The 16208-nt window shown below is 43.1% G+C and overlaps 1 long non-coding RNA gene across 1 annotated transcript in view; it reads left to right on the top strand.

The window, feature by feature from the left end:
- Positions 1–324: 324 nt before the first annotated feature.
- Positions 325–16208, top strand: part of LOC113631199 (uncharacterized) — a 25875-nt gene continuing 9991 nt past the window's right edge. Inside the window, exons 1-3 of the long non-coding RNA XR_003437214.1 lie at positions 325–677; positions 12058–12753; positions 13512–13607. This is a non-coding gene — a long non-coding RNA (uncharacterized LOC113631199). The remainder of the gene's footprint in view (positions 678–12057; positions 12754–13511; positions 13608–16208) is intronic.

Raw genomic sequence — 16208 nt, forward strand, 5'->3', positions numbered from 1 at the left:
GGAAGGGGCGGGGTATCTTGTAGGGTATTTACATTCTGATTGGCTGAATCCTCTTACGCAAGAATAGAGAGTATCCAATCGAGAGCTGCTTCTTCTCCAAGTTTTCTGCGCGGCGCCTCGCTGTGGCGGGAAAAGTGCCATCCGGGGCCCTCTCCGCTCCGCCCTTACTGACGGGAAAGCTGACCAATAGGACGAGAGGATGCTAGCGGAGCCCGTTCATTGGGCAGCCGGAGGGCCGGCGAGACCTGGGAGCACTGCATTCTGGGAGTCATAGTCTTCCCCCTTATTTCCGGATGTTTTATAAGGGTTTTTTTTTTTCAAGTTGTGGTTTCCTGACCTGCTGCAGAGTAAAGAAACTCAGCCCGGAGATTGGGCTGAAAGTAGACTAGACGTCAGAGCATGGAGGTTTAGAACGCAGGGAAACAAAAACATAAAGGCAAATCGTTTTAAAAATATATTCAAATCAGGTATGTTTTTCAAACCACCAACCTCTAGTGGCATCCAGGGGGAAAAAGTGAATTTCGAGAATCTGTGGGTGGAAAATAGAATCACAGCATCTTTGGGAGAGGTTCTTTAGTTCAGTGAGACCCGTTTGCCATCTGAATACCGTGGCTTGAAGTACCCCATAAAAAACGAAAATCTGGACGTAATTACTACACCATCCTACTTGCCAACGGGTAAGTTAAAGGTTTTCTCGCCTTATGAGAAGATCACAAGTTCATTTTGAAAAACTTAGTTTATTGAAAGATATTTAAACACAAGGAGAAACAAAAAAGGTGTTTCAAGCTACTCTTAAGTATCGATTAGTAATTAAAATATAGCAAATCTGAAATGATAAATAAAAGACCAATTGCGTATTGCGATTTTTTTCTTTTCTTTTCTTTTCTTTTTTTTTTTGCGGTACGGTACGCGGGCCTCACACTGTTGCGGCCTCTCCCATTGCGGAGCACAGGCTCCGGACGCGCAGGCTCAGAGGCCTTGGCTCACGGGCCTAGCCGCTCCGCGGCATGTGGGATCTTCCCGGACCGGGACACGAACCCGTGTCCCCTACATCGGCAGGCGGACTCTCAACCACTGCGCCACCAGGGAAGCCCTGTTTCGATTTTTTAGCTTTATTTTTGAGGTGTAATTTATATACAGTAAGATTCACAAATCTTACATATACAGCTCAATGAATTTTTATTATGTATACATCCCCGTAACCACCCAGTGCACAGTAAGGAGCAGTCCCATCGTCCCTAAATGGTTTTTTTGTTTGTTTGTTTTTTTGCGGTACGCGGGCCTCTCACTACTGTGGCCTCTCCCTGCTGGGGCCTCTCCCGTTGCGGAGCACAGGCTCCAGACGCGCAGCCTCAGCGGCCATGGCTCACGGGCCCAGCCGCTCCACGGCATGTGGGATCTTCCCGGACCGGGGCACGAACCCACGTCCCCTGCATCGGCAGGCGGACTCTCAACCACTGCGCCACCAGGGAAGCCCCCTGCATGTATTTTTAATTTTACTGAACAGGACTAGACACCTGGTAATTCTATATTTGAAATTTAGGCCAACTAATTATTAAATTATGTTTGAGGGTCTCCAGGACTCATTGTGCTTAAGTATTATGTTTGAGGGTCTCCAGGACTCATTGTGCTTAAGTACTTAAGTATTTTAAGTATAAGCTGCCTAAACAATATCAATATATATGCCTTCTATTTGTATGTGTATATATATATATTTAGTTATTATACAGTTTATAGTTAGCATTTTTTGTGTGTCATCCTAGCGGGCAGATACATCAATCCTTAGTCAAAGGAAAAAGGCTGTCATCTGCCTGCTCGCTTTATATATATAAAAAAATATATATATACTATATAATTATATATATATATAAATAAAAACAGGCAAAAAAAAAGAAAACAGAAAGAAAGGAATTCTAGATGAAGATTCTGTTTGCAATTATGTAGTAAGAGATAATTACTCATTAACTTGAGAATACCATTATCACTTGATCATACTGTCATTTTGTGACTGTATTGAAGGTAATGCTGACAATATTCTCTTCTCTGAAAACAACTTGAAATTAACACTAAAAGAACCTGGAAGCTTAGTTCAAACAAGAAATCAAATTATTTCCAATGGAAAGTCCAAAGGAGTAGAAATATAAAAACCAAACCTTTGACTCTAACACACTTTTCTGTGGGCTTTAGTTTTCTCATATAAAAGATGAGGAAATTAGAAAATCTGTAACATTCCATGAACCTATGGCAAATTTGGAAACTGTAAAGACAATTCCTTCCCCCCCCCCCCCCCGTGCCATGGGGCTTGTAGGATCTTAGTTCCCCGATCAGGGATTGAACCCGGGCCCCCCGGCAGTGAAATCACGGAGTCCTAACCACTGGACGGCCAGGGAATTCCCAACAATTCCTTTTAGAATTGTGGAGTTCAGCACATGGAACCATCCTGCCGTGGTTCTGGATAAAGACTTGATTTCCCTTAATGTCTTTATCTTCATCTGTGAAGGACATTCAGATTTATTTTAAATTTTTATTTTATATTGGAGTATAGTTGATTAACAATGTTGTGTTAGTTTCAGGTATACAGCAAAGTGATTCAGTTATACATACACATGTTTCTATTCTTTTTCAAATTCTTTTCCCATTTAGCTTATTACAGAGTACTGAGCACAGTTCCCTGTGCTATACAGTAGGTCCTTGTTGGTGACACTCAGATATTTAATTGGTATTTCTCCCTTTCATTAGGGCGTGAGATCTTTGAGCAGAGAAAGTGTTTCCTTCGTTATTCCCTGCTCCTCCAAACTGCTCAGAAAGGACAATCAATCAGGTTGCTAAAAGAAAAAAGTTAGGGGCATTCATATGTATGTCATAGAGTCCGGTGGAGCCAGCGCCCTCCTCTACCAGAATGAAGAAGCAGGTGTCACCTGATGAAGCACGGCATCTATGGTTTCCATATCTGCTTACATTCTTGCTTTTCCTCTGCATCCCTTTTCATTCCACCCTAGACCTAAACCAGTCTCACTCCTTGTAGAGCAAAAGTATGCAGGAAGCTGGTGAAAAACAGATTGCAGAGTATATGTAATACTTACAGTTTTTCATGTCCTCAAGGACCAAAAAGTCCCAAAGGCACAGAACAAACCCATAATAAATATTATTTATACTTACCAAATGATATATATCTTTGTTCAAACCAATGAACAATATTATAAGTTGCAGAACTTTTCAAACAACACCTGTGATTAATAACTAGTATTAACAGCACGGGGAATATAGTCAATAATACTGTAATAACTTTGTATGGTGACAGATGGTAACTAGGCTTATCCTGGGGATCATTTTGTAATGTATAAAATGATCAGATCACTATGGGGTACACCTGAACTAATATAATATTGTAAGTCAATTATACTTCAATTTTAAAAATAAATAAATAAAAGTAAAAATAAAAGGAATATCTGGAACACACAAAACCCGAGCTTTAGGCACTCCGGAAGTGCCATAATCCATTATAGCTTTTTGACATTAAACTCAAAGACCACAAAATTTTGAAGGTCAAAAACGACACCTCTAGGTTTCAGAGCAGCTTAAGGAATAACCTACAGGTCCAGGCTTTCCCTGACCAAGCAGATCTGTTTTCTTCTGTGATATGGACCAATCAGAAGCTTCTCCCGATGCTGTAGCTAGGGTCAACAGCACCAAGACAAGCAGACCCATTTCTTTTTCTGACTGCTCTACTTACTAGCTGTGTGACTGTGGAAGCCCTCTTAACCACTCTGTACCTCGGTTTTCTCACCTTCAAAATTAGAACAGAAGTAGCATCCAGCTCAAAGAATGGTTTGAATATTCAGTGAAGTCATAGCAGATGGAAAATATTGAGAAAAATGTCTGGCATATAGTAAGCACTAAATAAATGTTAACCATTGGTGGTGGTGATAGTGGTGGTGTTGGTGGTAATTAGTGTTTGGAGAGGGGTCAAGAGATGTTGGGGAGAAAGGAGGGAAGCACACCAGCACATTCTGGAACAATTCAAACAGCCAAATTCAAGCCCCCTTCCGACTCCCACCCAAAGTTTACAGTGGAACCAGTTCACACACTTCTTTGAGTGAGACCGTCTTTGCTGCAAATTGGCTAAAGGAGTATTCATAGAGTATTGGTTGGCTCGGGTTCTGCCAGTGTTGAAAGCCATCAGAGGCGTTTACTTCATGCTTAAGGAACATTATGGAAGAAGACCAAATGGTCCCTGGAGTTAGCCAGCGTGTCTGGTAAAGACAGGAGAGCCCCATAGCCTCTGCCCCATCTTTTGCTTCCTGTAATCTTTTGGATTAGATATGCTACAAAGAGCAGGAAAAGCCAGGAACCAGAGAGCATCAGTGATCCGATTTGCCCGTTAGATTTGACAACATAGTTGACCTGCCAATCAACCTAGTTGATTCATTGTCATTTGCCAAGGTTAATTTCAGCAGCCAGGTTTCTTAGTCCCTGAAAAGTCATCTTCGTTCTTTTGGGGTTTTTTTTTTTTCAGTTTTATTGAGGTATAATTGAGAAATAAAAGGTCATCCCCATTCTTAATTGCACAAATTTCACAGAAGCTCTGTTTGAAGAGGTTTGCTTCAGTCCTTAAAGACTTACAGGGAGAAATTACCAAAAACTTGCTGGGTGAATACAGCATATGAGATTCTCTATTAATAACTCCACTCTGTAAATCTGTCTAGATTTGTGTGCAGTTTTTAAAAAAATAGTCCTTTAAGCTTTTAACTGTGCCAGTGTGATGAAATGAAGAGATTTAGCCATGTAAATCAACCAATCAAATATTAGTTGAGCACCTATATACCTAATTCTGTCCTTGACCAGAGACTTCAGGTCAGCACTGCCCAACAGAAATATAATGCAAGACACATATATAATTTAAAATTTTCTAGTACCTGCATTTTAAAAAGTAAAAAGAAACAGGTGAGATTAATTTGGCAATATGTTATTTAACCCAATATACCTAAAATATCATTTTAACATGTAATCAATGTTTAAAAAGTATTAATAAGGTGTTTTGCATTTTTTATACTGACTTTTAAAAACCCAGTGTGATTTTTATACTTACCCACATCCCAATTCAGATTGATTACATTTCAAGGGCTCGATCACCACGTGTGGCTAGTGGCTACCATATCAGACAGCACAGCTTTAGAGTATAAAAATCTATCTCTTGAAATAGCTTATGATTTAGCTTGAAATAATAGCAATAATTTATTGAACATATACTCTATGCCAGACACTATGCTAAGTACTTTACTATGTTATCTTATTTAATCTTTTCAATACCTTGTGATGTGGTTATTTTTAATCCTCATTTTACAGGTGAGGAGACTACAGCTTAGAAGATCCCAGAATCCCATACCAGTAATGGACAGAGGCAGGATTTGGCCCCAATCTATATGTCTTTATCAAATAGCATTTTAAGAACAAATGAGTATGTTAAGATCCAAATGCAGAATCTAACCCAAAAGACTCAGTAGAATTTACTTAAATATTAAGCAAACAGATATTTTATATTTTAAAATACTTTACTTGAGTTAAAAAGACAGTGGATTTTATTTTTACCTTAGTACATTATAGTTTTTCTTATTCGTTTTACCGTTTAAGGTGTAGAGGGACCTTTCTCTGGACACGCTGGATAGTTTAAGATGGCATAGCATCACACAACATTGTAAATCAACTATACTTCAGTTTAAAAAAAAAGTTGGGCTAGCATCTGTATGTGTCTTGTAACATTTGTTTATTCATTCATTTAATCAATTATGTGTGGGCTATGTATGAGACAGTGAATTAGATATTATTTATAATCAGTTTTTATTCTATCTTATCCTTCAACTAAACTGTACATCATTATTTTGAAGTTTCAAAATATTTCAAATGCCTGTCTTTATTCATCCAACAGAGCTTTGAGATGCTGGTATTTATTCATACTATAAATAATATTACTGGTATTTTATTGTATGCAAGATACTTAGGGGGATACGGAGATGAATAAGATGAAAAGTTTACAATCCAGTATGGAAAATAAGGCACAAACATAAATAACCATGAGGAAAGGCACATGTGTTCTAGGCGTGGTACAAGGTGCCATATGCATTAAAAATGGCAGATTTTTATGCGTATGTTTGTGAGGCACCTTGGGGTACAAGCTGCAGGCATAAATTTGCACAGGAGTGATGAGGGGAAGCTAAAGAAAGGGGGTAGTATTTGATTTGAGGATCAAAATGTGGGCAAGGGCTTCCCTGGTGGCACAGTGGTTGAGAGTCTGCCTGCCAATGCAGGGGACGTGGGTTCGTGCCCCGGTCCGGGAAGATCCCACATGCCGTGGAGCGGCTGGGCCCGTGAGCCATGGCCGCTGAGGCTGCGCGTCCGGAGCCTGTGCTCCGCAACGGGAGAGGCCACAGCAGGGAGAGGCCACAGTAGTGAGAGGCCCGCGTACCGCAAAAAAAAAAAAAAAAGGTGGGCAGTATTTCCTCTAGGGAAATGTGACAGCAGTGACATTCTAAGCAAAATGTAAAGGCAACAATGACCAACTCCTTGGGAGAGACTGAGGTGGCTGGAATGAAGGGTCAGTGGACAGGTGGGTGCAAGTTAGGACTGGAAGCAATCAGGTATATCGGGCCTGACTGTAGAAGACACTCACCAGCAGAGTAAAAGGACTGTGCTGGAGTTAGTAGGCAAAAGGGAGCCATTGATGGCTTTTGAGCAAAGGAGAGACAATATTAAAGTCGTGTATCAGGAAGTTTAATCTAGACAGAGAATGTGTAGAAATGATGATTTTAATAAGATAAAAAGAAAGGAGGCCTGGAAAGCGTATTCAAAGAAGGGACAGAAAGAAGAGGATGAGAGTGAGACATTCCAGAGTAAAAATGGACAGATCTAAAAGCTATTTGGATGGAAGTGGGAATGACGGGGAGAGAGAGCGAGAAATTACATATATGTAGAATAAATACATTCTCATACACAGGCCTCACACATAGTGCCTCAAGGGCTTACAAAAAGCATATAGTTGCTAATGATCTTTATTTAGAGTGAATAATTATTTTGCAGTTAAGACACAGAAAAACCAACTTAAGAGACAAGCAGGTATCCTTAAAACACCAGTAGTTGTGAGAGGAATACAACTGACATTTAGTTCCACAACGTTTTCTAGGACAGTATGGAAAAGGAAGGAAATTTATATCTTGTTGAATTTTAAAACAAGGTATATATAAACTATACCTTAGTAAAGTGAAATATATATAAATTATGCCTCAAGCAAGTTTATTCTAAAAATCTAAACAAAGAAAATAAATCATTAAAGCACCATGACTGCGTGTGGTCAGCTAGTGGGCAGGAGAAGGGCCGGTGCTCTTTGAAGCAAGCTAAGTATTACTTTTAATTGGCTCCATGCCGTTTGCCTAAAAACCCACAGTTCCAGTCCACAGCATTTAGAATCAGTATGATAGACCAGAGGCCAGGGTTTGGAAAGACTGAATCTCATTGCATCCTCTACTCACTGAACATTCGACAACATAGGAGCAGAATCTGAAAGCTGTTTGTGAAGCACCCTGGTATACAAGCTTCAAAAATGGTTGTTATGATCACTCATCTGCCCTTTACAGAAATATACTAAGATCGCCTCCTCCATGCCCCATCCCCCAACTCATACCCACAGTTCACTTCCAGTACCTTCCTACATTCTTCTAGCTCAGTTGTGGGAATCTTTAGATAAAAAGAAATACAAGCGTTAGTTATCCTTTTTCCAGCCGTGCACTATTCTGTTGGTTTTAGGAGTGTAGAAAAACCATTAACACTCTAATTTTATATGTTAAGTGCTACAATGCTCAAAACAAAAATCTATGAGAAGGTGAGAGGTTTAGTGTTTACTTCTTTCCCAAGCCTTTCATTGGATTCTTTGATAAGCCTCCAAAAAATATCTCTGATCTGAAACCAAACCCAGATGGATATTCTTCCTGGCCTGTGTTCATCTGGTTAGCCACCTGTTTCTCTCTGTGCTAATACAGGAAGGGGATATGAGAAAATGGAAGGTGTTGGCTTGGAGCCCTAGAGGTCTGGGGAAGGTGGCTTTTAAAATAATTATCCTTTATTCACTGCCACTTTCCAATGCCACCTTCATTAATGGAAATGCAAAGTGTGCCAACAATGTTCATTAAAAATAAATGAATATCAGGGTGTATGCTAGAATTGCAGAGCAGGAAGTCAAGTTAGAGGTCATTTAGTCTAAAGCCTCATTTTATAATCTAGACAGCTGAAGTCCAAAGAAATCCAGTTAGATTCTAAAATCAATATATTAAGTAGAGATTTTTTTTAAAGGTAAAGAAATACTCAGGCGACAACAAGACCCTGAAGGAAAGGTAGATTTGAGCAAATCAAACATTTAGAATTGAACAGTATAGTTACTGAAAGAATAAATCAAGACTGGTTAAAAGAAGAGACACATCGAAAAGAGAAATAGTAAACTAGAAGACAGAGCTAAGAAAATTGCCATATGCAGCAGAATGGGGAAAATGAAAAATATTAGAGAAGTTAAGGGAAATGAATGATAGAAGGAAAAGGTTCAAATATATCTAGTGGGGATTTCAGATGGAGAAGAACAAAGGAAATAATAGCTAAAATTTTTCCAACATTGATCAAAGAATCCTCAGGTTAAAAAATCACAATGGATCCTAAGCAAGGAATATTAAATTAAACCTTCACTTAGACACACTGTAATGAAACCCAGAAATATGGGGAAAATATTAAAAGCAATCCCAAAGAAAAGAGGAACATTTTAGACTGACAGCAGATTTCTCAACTTTAATAACAAAGGCCAGAAACAATGGAATAATATTTTCAAAGGTCCAAAAACAAAAAACCAAAAAAACCCTAGAATTCTATACCTTGTTAAACAATTTTTTTAAATTAATTAATTTATTTTTGGCTGCATTTTGTCTTTGTTGCTGCACACAGGCTTTTCTCTAGTTGCAGCAAGCAGGGGCTACTCTTTGTTGCAGTGCGCAGGCTTCTAATTGTAGTGGCTTCTCTTGTTATGAAGCACAGGCTCTAGGTGTGCGGGCTCTAGAGCACAGGTTCGGTAGTTATGGCTCACGGGCTTAGTTGTTCCACGGCATGTGGGATCTTCCCAGACCAGGGCTCGAACCTGTGTCCCCTGCATTGGCAGGTGGATTCTTAACCACTGCGCCACCAGGGAAGTCCCTATACCTTGTTAAACTATTACTAAAGAGGCAAAATACTTTCAGAATAACACTTTGGGCCCTTGTTGAATGGACTCTGTATTTGTCTGCTAGGACTGCCATGGCAAAATACCACTGGCTGGATGCCTTAAACAACAGAAATTTATTCTCACAGTTCTGGAGGCTGGAAGTCCTAGATCAAGATCTGGAAGGGTTTGCTTTCTGGTGAGAGCTCTATTCCTGGCTTGCACATGTCCACCTTCTTGCACATGTCCACCTTCTTGCTGAGTCCTCACATAGCCTTTCCTTTGAGCATGTGCAGAGAGAGAAAGAGCTCTCTGTCTTACACTTCTCATAAGGCCACAAGTCCTAGTGGATTAGGGCCTCACCCATATGACCTCATTTAACCATAATTATCTCCGAAAGACCCTATCTTTAAATACAGTCAAACTGGGGACAAGGGCTTCAAGATATGAATTTTGGAGGGACACAGTTCAGCCCACAGCCAACTTCCAAAGGATACATTTCAGGAAGAAAGAAATTGAATACAGAAGTAGGGAATGGGATGCAAAAACAACAGTGAGCGAAGAAACTGGTAAACATAAAAGTAAATCTAAAGAAGTCAATACAAATCTAAATAAGTCAAATCTAAAAAGCAATAAGGGTACAAATGAACTTATCTACAAAATAGAAATAGAGTTGCAGATGTAGGAAACAAGCTTATGGTTACCAGGGGGTATTGGGGAGAGGGATAAATTAGGATATTGGGATTGACATACACATTACTATATATAAAATAGATAACTAATAAGGACCTACTGTATAGCACAGGGAACTCTACTCAATACTCTGTAATGGCCTATATGGGAAAAGAATCTAAAAAGAGTGGGTATATGTATATGTATAACTGATTCACTTTGCTGTACAGTAGAAACTAACACAACATTGTAAATCAACTAGACTCCAATAAAAATTTTGAAAATAAATACATTAAAAAAACAAAAAATAAAAAGCAATACTGATAATAATGACTAATTTGGAGGGGGGCAAAAACTAGATGGAAATAACTAGCATTGTCCAATAGGACCTTCTACAATGATGTAAATATTCTATATCTGCTCACTTCAGTTTGGTAGCCATTAGCCACATGTGGCTACTGAGCACTTAAAATGTGGCTATGTAACCAAGGAACTGAATTGTTAACTTTACTTAACACCAATTAATTTAAATTTAAGTAGCCACATGTAGCTAGTGGTTACCATATTATACAGCACAACTTTAAGTATAGTAACATGGTAAATTGCTAGAGCTGATCAAAGTTAAATATTTTAAGGTCTTTATTTATTTGGAAGGAGAATGACATTTTGAAAGCAGTTAGGTTAAAAATTTAAGGTAAAGACTAGAAAAATTGAAATAAAATTTATCACTGCCAAAGCAATAAAAGGAAAAGAGGAATAAAGAAAACACTGTTGATACACAAAAGACAGGAAAAGAGGTGGGGAAAAAAAGAAAAGCTGGGTAAATAGAAAGAATAAGAACTATTATAGAATAAATAAGAAATGAATTGGTTTATTCTTATAGTGGAATACAGAAGTTTAATCAAGAGAATGCCGAGTGAAAAAATCAGGTAGCAAAAGATACGTACAGTACCTTTTATATAAATTATCTCCTGGCCTCTCGTTTAAGCCCTCCAAGCCTTTCCCTCTTGCTTCACCACCTTCATGGGTCCTCTCTGAGATGTTCAAAAATTGAAACCTTGGGGACTTCCCTGGCGGTCAGGGTTAGGACTCCGCGCTTCCACTGCAGGGGGCTCTGTTCGATCCCTAGTCGGGGAACTAAGAACCCGCATGCCGCGAGGAATGGGAAAAAAAAAAAAAGTTGAAACCTTGAAGCCTTTTCTTCCTCCAGCCCTAAGCTGGGACACTCAAACTAACTTCTGGGGGAGCTTTGTCAGGAAAACAAGGGAGACAGACTAAGGACAAAGTCTGGAAATGGGAACTTTTTGGGGGGCCCCAGAAGCACCACAGAATCCTGCAACTGACTTGTCTCACTGTGGGAGCCACGGCAGGGAGCCATGGTCAAGAGGCTAGCAGAAAAGGATGTGGCAGTTCCTGACACCTAGGATTCATGCTCCTCCTCCCCTGTGTCCCCGCTTGAAGTGTGGAGCCCCCAACAGCCTTCGCACACCCAGCCTTGGCCTTCCAAAGCCAGCCCTAACAGTCCTCTCTTTTCAAGAGGAGTCAGCTGGTGCTTACAGCTGTGGGAGGTATCTTAGCAGAGACAGCAGTCTGGCCCAGCAAGATATTTCTGTTAGCTGTGCTGCGGGAGCTGATCTGTTCTGTTTGATTTCCATTGAAGGGATTTTCCAACAAAGATGTTTGTGCAAACGGTGTGATGGAGGGTGACTGGCCCCACCTGCTTCCTCATTGGCCAGCCAGCAATTGACCAATTTTAGCCTGGCTTCTGCCTGCACTAGGCTGTGTCCCTAAAGGGGACCCCAGCCTCTTGCTGTCTTTGCTCAAGAAAATACAGTGCTGCCAAACCACAAGATATATATAGTCCCAACCTACATTGCCAAACTGTTTTCAGTTATTTTCCATTCACACCCCCTTCTGTAATTTTCCATTTCCCCATAGCCCCCTTTTTAGCTCCCACAGTTTTCCCTAGCCTCTTTTTGTTCTCCACTTTCACTTCCCTATAGCTGCATTTAGTTACCTCTGTTCTCCCTTTTAAAACTTCAGCCACCTTTGTCTTAGTTGGAGTTGAGCCCAGTTTATTTTGGGTCTCGCTTCCCTACTGCAGTAGTCTGAATAAAATCTGTCTTCAACAAGTGTCTGGTGCTGTTTCTCTTTAACAGGGCCAGTCCAGGACTTCCACTGATGGCTTCAGCCCTCACACCCCCAGGCCAGGAGCCAGCAGGACATCCCAGGCACCACAGCACGATCCACCTGGGGTCCACTGGGCCCCAGCAGAGAGCTGACACCTGCTTGCCATCATGGAGGAGCCTGCCGTCAAGAGGCGCCTGAAGATGATTCAACTCAACACTTCAGTCTATGAAGATGTGGCCGGGTGTCTTCCGGTGCAGGAATATGTCTCGTATACACACCACTGTCATATCAAGTTCAAGGCCCTCAGGGTGCCTACAAGAAGGCCCACATGGCTATTCTGTGCTCTGGGCCAGCCCCTCAGGACTGCCCCTTCCATGAAGAGATGGATTGGGTGCTGCAGATCAAGAGATGGATTGGGTGCACCAGCCCAGCCCACCTCAGGGAGCAGACCCGGCCATGGGATCTTGACCACCACAACCAGCTGACCCAGCAAAGAAAAAAAAAGTCATTAGCAGAAAGATGGGCCAGAAGGGTGCTCTCCTCAGTAGCAGCAGCAGCAGAGGCACCAGAACCAGAGGTGGAAGATGGAGACAGAGCATCAGTTTAAGCTAGAAATGGAAGTGTTGGAGCTGCCCATGACCTCCGACTTGAAAGCCCGGCTGGTACCCAGACCAACAAGACAACCGAGGTGGAGATTAGCCAGGATGCCTAAGAAACTGGGCCAGGTAAGTGGCCAAATGTGTTCTACCAAAGCCCTAATGCCATGGGACTGGGTGGAGAGGGAAGTCACAAGTGATAAAACCCAGGTTGAGATCCCCTCAAAGGACCTGGAGCTCCTGAAAATTTAAGAAAGCATGGTTTCACTGCTGGTGCTGGAGCCTACTTGTTAAAGCTGGAAAGGACACTGGGAGACCATCTTTTTTTTTTTTTTTTTAGATGTTGGGGGTAGGAGTTTATTAATTTATTAATTTATTTTTGCTGTGTTGGGTCTTTGTTTCTGTGCGAGGGCTTTCTCCAGTTGCGGCAAGCGGGGGCCTCTCACTATCGCGGCCTCTCTTGTTGCGGAGCACAGGCTCCAGACGCGCAGGCTCAGTAGTTGTGGCTCACGGGCCTAGTTACTCCGCGGCATGTGGGATCCTCCCAAACCAGGGCTCGAACCCGTGTCCCCTGCATTAGCAGGCAGCTTCTTAACCACTGCACCACCAGGGAAGCCCTAGGAGACCATCTTTGACTCTTACATTTTACAGATGAGAAAACTAAGCCAGGGGAAAGTAATTTGCAGAAGGTGACAGACACTACAAGTTAATGCTAAGGCTGACACTAGAACCTCAGTACAATGATCCTTCCACTGGCTTATAACTGACTCTTGCCTTCAATGTACTTTATAATGGGGCATCATGGTAATCTCTTCCAGTCTTAAAACTGGGGCTTGGATAAAATGGAATAAGGAGAACAGCTAGTATTTCTCTCTCTCCTCCAACAGAAGTCCAGAGGGGACCAGTCTCCAGACAGAGAACAGCCTCAGAGAGAAACTTCGTCATCAGCTCCTGGGGTGTCTACAGTGCCCCCTAGAGCACAGGTAAGCCAGTGCGCCAGCTCCAGCCCAGATCCTGACCCTCAGGTGCCACCTGACTGTTGTTGCCATGATTGCCACTGATATGGCAGCGAACAGGCGCCTGGCCAGTGAACTGGCCTGGGAATCAGCTGCCCGGCTGCAGGGCCACTGAGACCAGCACAATTCCCACATGGCCGTCCTGGTCCAAATGGTCCACCTACACCCAGCCCCAGGAGGCAGTAGCCATTCTTCAGGACAGAATGGGCTGAGGGTGACAACTAACTGTCTGAACCTACACTGGAACATTCTCTCTTTTCTTTTTTTCTTAAAAGATATAATTTTTATTTATTTTTGGCTGCGTTGGGACTTCGTTGCTGCACGCGGGCTTTCTCTAGTTGTGGCGAGCGGTGGCTACTCTTCGTTGCGGTGCATGGGCTTCTCATTGCAGTGGCTTCTCTTGTTGCCGAGCACAGGCTCTAGGCATGTGGGCTTCCGTAGTTGTGGCGTGCGGGCTCAGTAGTTGTGACATGCGGGCTGTAGAGCGTGGGCTCAGTAGTTGTGGCGCATGGGCTTAGTTGCTCCGCACATGTGGGATCTTCCCGGACCGGGGATCGAACCCATGTCCTCTGCATTGGCAGGTGGATTCTTATCCACTGTGCCACCAGGGAAGTCCAGAACATTCTTAATTGTGTGATATTATGGTAAGCATTTTGTGTATGAACTTTTTTAGTCTTTGTAAGCACAGATACCGCCTATTTTAGGCCTTAAGGTCTCAAAGCATCCTTGGTGTCTTATTTAGGGTGATATAGTAAAGAGAGTAGAATACACAGATAACTCATAATGCTCACCTCCAACTACTAATCCATGGGGATAGGTGTTTTAGTGGATATTTTCAAACTCCCTGAAGGGAAGACAGTTACCTGTGATGCTCTATCACCAAATGATGGTAAAGCCATGGGAGAGTTTCTCTCTTTCTGTGCCTTTGACTGTCTCAACCTCTGCTCCATTGTTCAACTCCCCCCTCAGCCCAGGCCTCACTGAGGTCATGACCAGACCTCTAGGTAGGCACCTGCCTTCTGTGGTTCCAGAAGGTTGAGAATGGCAGGGACAGGAGAAGCAGGGCCCCTTCCCTCTTCCCTTCTCCTGCCACCCAGCTCCACCCAGGACCTGGGACTGATTCTGATCATCAGCCAGACTCTCTGAGGCTCCAGAGAACGCTGCTGGGTCTGCAGTGAGCAAGCACAGTGACATCATTTTCACACGGGAAGTGGGGCGGTGCCAGAGCTCCCTGATCTCAGTGGGGCTCCCTCATGTTACGGAGAGAGAAGTCGAGGCCTGGAGAGATTCCAGGACCTTGGGGTCCTAGGAGATGGGCTTCCCAGTTCAGAACTTGTCCAAGTTGAGGGTCCACCCAAAGCTTACCTTAATCTCAACAGACCCCCAACTACTATGTTCCCAGCAGTATTCTCTCGGCAGAGGGCAGGTGCAAGTGAAACATGGGCCTGAGGTGTGCTTCTACTCTCCCGATCCAAGCTTTGAGCGCCACCCTTCCCCACTGGTCACTGATTCCAGCTGTTTAGGGTTCTGGGGCCCCAAGACCAGCCTTCCGCTCACCTCAAGCCTGAAACAGCTCAGGCCTAGGCTTGTTCCTCTTCCTTCTGAGCCCCAGATTAGTAAATAAACACCTGCCGCATCTCAGCAGTGTCCCCTAAGCAAAACAAAGGCTTCCTTCTCTGCCTTATTTTCATTGTTAATATTAAAAACCACCTATTACCATAGCACCACCGCTCCCAACCGATAAACCTTAAAGGAGGCAAAAAGAGTAAGAAAACTCTTTTTAAGTTACACTTTTTAACTCCTAGAGCTTTCTCACTGTGGTATAGTCTTCACCCTGTAATCCTCCCCACACCCCACCACCCACTTTCCCACCCTCCCTCCACACCCACCCACCCTCCAGTGAGGTTTTTCACTTCTAGGACGTTGTGTGAGGGAAGGAGAAAACTGGAAAAGGGGAGGGGCACGCGGTAAACACAGCAAAATCAAATTACAGCTGGGTCTGGGGGTTGTCCAGCTCCATTTCTAAAGATGGGGAAGCCGAGGCTCCTGTCCAGCTCTGCAGAACTCCAGCCCGCGGTTTGCCTCTCACTCTTGCAGCTCAGCATCAACTGGGTGGGCGACAGTGGGCCAGGAGGAGGGCTGCCTTCTGAAAACTGCTGGAAAGGGCAGGGCAGCCTCTCCCTGTAATCCCTCAGGTTAACCCAACCTGGAGAACGGGCAGCCCCATCGTCCAATGAACTACTGGGCTGCAGTCCTAGGACCAGCACGACATAAAGAATTACTGAAAGGGGCTTCCCTGGTGGCGCAGTGGTTGAGAGTCCGCCTGCCGATGTAGGGGACACGGGTTCGTGCCCCGGTCCGGGAAGATCCCACATGCCGCGGAGCGGCTGGGCCCGTGAGCCATGGCCGCTGAGCCTGCGCGTCTGGAGCCTGTGCTCCGCAACCGGAGAGGCCACAACAGTGGGGGGCCCGCGTACCGCAAAAAAAAAAAAAAAAAAAAATTACTGAAAGGCACTGACATCTGTTCAGATAGTTCTTTTACGTGTGCTTCCAGTAGCCCCAGCACAC

The sequence above is a fragment of the Aethalodelphis obliquidens genome, unplaced genomic scaffold (genome assembly GCF_003676395.1).
Source record: "Aethalodelphis obliquidens isolate GAN/ISIS:26980383/991018 unplaced genomic scaffold, ASM367639v1 scaffold31, whole genome shotgun sequence".
Classification (NCBI taxonomy): domain Eukaryota; kingdom Metazoa; phylum Chordata; class Mammalia; order Artiodactyla; family Delphinidae; genus Aethalodelphis; species Aethalodelphis obliquidens.